Source organism: Schistocerca cancellata, chromosome 2, assembly GCF_023864275.1.
Source record: "Schistocerca cancellata isolate TAMUIC-IGC-003103 chromosome 2, iqSchCanc2.1, whole genome shotgun sequence".
NCBI classification, from domain to species: domain Eukaryota; kingdom Metazoa; phylum Arthropoda; class Insecta; order Orthoptera; family Acrididae; genus Schistocerca; species Schistocerca cancellata.
Genome location: NC_064627.1, coordinates 659398596 through 659404179, shown reverse-complemented (window position 1 = coordinate 659404179; position 5584 = coordinate 659398596). Strand labels below are relative to the sequence as shown.

The window sequence follows — 5584 nt, the reverse complement described above, 5'->3', positions numbered from 1 at the left end:
TTATCTATTTATTGCGTCCTCGCAAGGACAGCGTGTATTGTCTTTTGGTTTTGTTTAAACTGTTAGTTACCGAAAATCTTAATGTATCCTATTTTCACTTTTGTCGATGTTTAACGATTCGACTAGAGCATGACAGTGTAAAAGGGTATAATGAGGATAGAGAAGCACTGAAGAGACTATCCCAACAATGTGCTGGAGCTATTTTCGAATCCACCTATAGTCTGAATTAGTTCTAGTTCTAATAGCAGTTCATTCGCATTAATGAGAAACTAATGATTGTCTATGGTATTAATATACACATAGACTGTCACCTGAAGATAAAAATATTTGGAGGAGCTGGGATTTGAACCCAGGACTTTCTGCATGCGAAGCAGACACTCTACCTCTGAGTTACACCCCCACGGAGCAAATACATTCCTTATCAAGAATCAAACAGTGTCTGTTACATTTCTATATTTACCTCTAGATTCTGTCCCATTTCTTATTTATTTTAATGCTATGAATGTGGCTGTAACTGCTGAAATCTGATAGTTCAGTGAAGCATCACAAGATTTCTTGTTTCCTGGCAACTTCAAATAGAGACCTCACTCCTGATTCTTGTACTGAACCTGTATAGTGGATAGCTCAGTGTAATGATGTTTTGCCCATGATTTGCATTTGCTAGTAATAGGCTGTACCTGTATCTTGTACTGTAAACAATGAACAATGTTTGCACAGTGGGCCATTTGAAAAGAACAGAAGATATGAGGTCAAAACATCATGAATCCTGTTAACACTGTTATGATAATACTATAGTAGGTTCCCATTAAATTTTTTTCTGTAAAATGTGCTTTGGACTCTGATTTTCAAAACAGAGATAGAGGTTATCCTACAATCCACTTGCGACTGCTGAAAATGTAAAATATTATACAAAATGTTTTGCTGAATAGGTTCTGCATCAGTCGTTCCCAATATGGGGGTTATTACCCACTACCCCACTCCCAGGCTAAAGTGAATTTTTCTGAAGGGTAAAAACAACTGGTTCAATTCTGTTTCACAAAGTATACCATTTTTGAAAAATCATTACTATAATCACAACTTCATAAGACTGCACTACTGATTACATAAGTTACCAATAAATAGTTTTCTTCCCAAATATTAGCATTAATGCATGGCACAATATCGTGGGGGCTACAGCTTTTATTATTAGTGGTAGTGGTCAGCAAAAGCATTGGCAGTGTGTACTGCCGGCTATGAAAGTAAGGAGACCAACAACAAGTGATTTACAAACAAAATGGTTTGCAATAGAGTGTGCAGGGTGCATATGAAGTAAGTGTCACTGAGTAAAGGAGTGGTGCAGAGTAAGCCTCCTTTTTGTAACAACTGTCTAGCCTCAATGTGGATAATTGGCTTCCTGTAGGTAATACTCGCGATGCACTAAGAACCACATAATCATTCCATAAAAGAGATTATTGGAAATAAGCAGTACCGTTGTCTCATTGAATCATTAATTTGTGGTTCAATAAAACATATACAAAAACCAAATGTCACTCATCTTTCGTCATTTTAAGAACAAAAATTTTCAAAGAAAATTCTTTTTCAAAGCGTAGTTAGGCACTAATATTGATGGGGCAGGGGGTACTGTCTAATAATATCTGACTGCACTCAGGGGTAATGTTCTCATAAAGGTTGGGGACCACTGCTCTACATTATTGATCTCCCTTTCATATTTTATATATGTTGTGTAGACGTAATTCACAAATAACTGTTGTGTCACATAATTCTTCCAAACTTTCACTGTTATCACTTTATAGTTTCTATACTTATCAAATATGCTTCAGTTCTTAGTAGAGATGCTGTATACATATTTCGTTACGTTTCTCACCTTTCGCAGTGTCAGTACTATTTCACAATGATTCCACTTCAGTCAATCTTACTCAGTGATAATGTTACCTGCGTACGCCAGTTTGTTGTAGGGCGTTGCAGTCCATTTTTGCTTCCTGTCATGTCGACCACAGGTGTCTGGTTGAGGGTCCTTTATTCTCCTATTATAGGCTTTACAATCCTTAATCATGTCCCAAATTATATAGGTAAACGTAGTGTCGTCAGAAATATCACGTAAGAATACTTCTGTTTCTTTATGCCAAGCTGTCGCAGTCGATATCACATTACAGACTCGAGTGACAAAACGGTACCTATCCGGGAGTCCTGCTGTTTTGCTACTACTAACATTTCCTTTGTTCAGTTGTGAGTCTCTTTGTACTGCATTTGGCGTAAGGCAGCACAAAGATGTGAATGCCTGTCTCAAACACTTGCAGCCCAAAATTATACTTCAGCAGTTTCGCATCTTGGGCTTCAGTTCAAACGCACAGTTAAAGAATTAAAGGCATCCACTTCTCTTTTGAATTTTCAAGAGCCAGCCTCCGGGTCTCGAGTACGGGGAAATGACAAAGCGTCGATGCTGCAGACACGAAAGCTCCCCACCGCAGCCATCTCAAGTGACAGTTATTATTGGACCGTCAGCACGGGCTTTTCCACCGCAGCGCTTTGTAGTCGCAGTCGCTGAATGGACTTGTTTCTCACTCTAAAATTAGCGTCACGTTTTCAGCCGGTCTGCCAAGACGTCGCAGGCAACGATCAAGAGCGGAGAGCAAGAGTTCAAGGAGCACCGAATGGCTGCCAGCGCGGTAGCGCTACCGCTACTTCTGCACGACCCGTCCACACGTTAAACCAAGCCAGCGACCTCAATTCTGTGGCTACCCTTAGCGAAACAGCCGAATTTCTCCCGCCGAGGATCACAAGGAACGCCGACAGCCTTGCTTGCGCCATACATACTGAGTAAACTAGATTTCCACCAACAGAATTTCGGAGGTTGTTCGGGGAACTTTTTTGGGGGTATTTTGCTATAAGGGAACCGTGATCTCCGCTGGCTTTTTTACAGAGCAATAATGAACGAAGGGAGCTGAATAAGTAACGCATTTTTTTTCTGGGCCAATTACGGTTGGCAACATGCGAAATTTATTGTGGGACATCGTGGAATATACCCGCTTCAGCCTCCATAGGTTCATGAATTTCCGATAGGCGAGGGCGCTACACGTAGCCCTCAAAATGGCGGCTGTAGCGGAGGTGCGTTCCAAGCAGAGAGCTGTCATTGAGTTTCTTTTGGCGGAAAAGCAAAGCATCGCAGATATTCATAGGCGCTTGCAGAATGTCCACCGAGACCTGGTAGTAAACAAAAGCGCGGTGAGTCGTAGGGCGAGACGTCTGACGTCATAGTAACAAGACGCGCAAACCCGTCCGATATCCCGCGTGCTGGCCGGCTGGCTGCACATAACTGTGACTCCTGCGATGTTAGAACGCGCGGTAACTCTCATTTGAGGTGATCGACGGATGGAAACGAACTTCTCTTTCTCCATGACAACGCGAAGCCAAGTTTGCGCACCCGAGAGGAGCTCAGGAAACTACACTGGACTGCTGTTTCTTCCTCATCCACGCTACAGCTCGGTTCTCGCACCTTCAAACTTCCATCTGTGCCCAATGAAGGATGGACTGCGCCGGAAGCAATATTTGGATTGCGGGTGGGGGGGGGGGGGGGGTTACTGATGCAACAAGACGTTGGCTGCAGCGTTGCCCAGTGGAATGGTACCAGGAGGGCATACCGAACCCCCCCCCCCCCTCCCCTTCCCAGTAAGACGGCGGAAGGTCGTCGCATTGAACGGAAATTATGTTAAAAAAAATAGGATTTTGTAGTCGAAATAACATGGTGTAATGGAATCCTGAATAAAACCAACTACTTTCAGAAAAAACTGTAATGCAATACTTATTGAACGCACCTCATAATTATGATTTATTCGGTTTGTTAACCCAGTTACATTTTATGTCTGTGAAAATAGCTTCAACACACTGAAAAAGACTGTAGTGCATGTACGAAAACGTACGACACAAAACAGATTAATGCAACATTCGTAATATGCAGAGGTACTGTGGTGCGGTTACCGACGCTGTGGGAACAGCTCAGCATAACGCCGTTGCGCTGGTCTTCCGTTATATGCAGTGGATTCGTAAACTATGTGCACTTTGGCAACTCTTCCTAGGCAAACCTATCCATACTGCTGTGTGTTACTGTTAACCTACCACTAATACTGCCGGAAAAACAAATCCGAGAAAGAATCAGGTACTAATGAGTGGACGCTTGAGGGCGAAGAGTATCGTTGTTTTACTGTTGTCAACAGCAAGTATTATGAGTGCACGGCGTATCATAGTTTTCAAACAAGACACGTAGTCCAAACCGTCGATATCTGCAATGTCGCGTAGATATTTTCAATGCAGTACGAAGGTAAAAGAAGGCAAGAAATCAAAAGAAAAGCAGTTAATGACATCGGCTGTCAGTGGACATTGATTTATATCAATGGAGCAAGTTGAAAATTTGTACCAGATCGGGACTCGAACCTGGGACTCCTGCTTACTTATTCTTCTTATTATTATTATTACTACCTACTTCTCTTCATTTTGTTCGGTACTATTCGTTGCGTTTGGTCTGGGTGGACGTCACATGACATCCGTTCAAATTCATCGTTGATTCCTTTACTCAGTTTGTTTGTTTCCTTTTTTTACTACAGTGAGCCATCGGCTCTCTGATCGAACACGCTGACCTACCGTGCCGGCAACTTACTAGGCAGATACACTGAACACTACGCCATCTGGCCACAGTGGTCAGCACAATCGTGCAGACTGCCCTAGCGCGCCTCCCGCCATACCCAAATTCTCACCTTATACCACACACTAGCTCGAGGCATCTCGCCGATTCCTGTAGCGTGTGGTATGAGATGAGAATTTGGGTCTGACAGGAGGCGTGCTAAGACAGTCCGTACGGGTTTGGTGACCTCTGTGCCCAAATGGCGTAGTGGTTAGTGAGCAGGAGACCGAGTTCCAGTCCAGTACACGTCCAAGAGAACGTAATTACGGCGATGATGGCCAATGATCCCTTCAGGGCAGATGTACACCAAGCTCGAACTCATGAGAATGGGCGAGATGCCGCTAGTCATGAGGCTAATCGGCAGGGGCAATACATCGGTAGTATGTGCTGTAAGGTGAGAATTTGGGTCTGACGGGAGGCGAGCTAGGCCAGTCCACACGGTTATGCTGACCACTGTGGCCAGATGGCGTAGTGTTTTTGGGATTACAGATGAAATAGCAACCTTCACTGAAGACCCAACGCTTAGAATTAATGAAATGCCTTAATTCAACTGTGTTTTCTCTCCGAATGTTAACCGAACTAACTGATTTAAAAATGAAGGAAGAAATTTATTCTGCGCAAGGGTGCCCATACCTGGGGGCAAGGCGATGGCCACCCCCTTCCCCCCCCCCCCTCCCAGAAAACAGGGGAAGGAAAAATTATAGTGTAGTCATGTTTTTTTCTTTCAAGAAAATGATTTAAAACGCTGTATTACGCAGGTTTTCAACAGTGTCAGATTGGAACTTTTTTATAGCTACTTTCAAGTCGCCATTCGTCTTCCAAAAAATTGGGAACGCTCCATACCCCTGATCTAGGCAATTCCCCACAAACTATTGTATATGTGTCCTTGACTCTGCGTGTTTCCATCCG

General features: G+C 43.4%; 1 non-coding gene across 1 annotated transcript; it reads right to left on the bottom strand.

The window, feature by feature from the left end:
- Positions 1-328: 328 nt before the first annotated feature.
- Trnaa-cgc (transfer RNA alanine (anticodon CGC)) lies at positions 329-400 on the bottom strand. The gene has a single exon. It is a non-coding gene; the product is annotated as a tRNA-Ala (tRNA).
- Between the last annotated feature and the right edge of the window lie 5184 nt (positions 401-5584).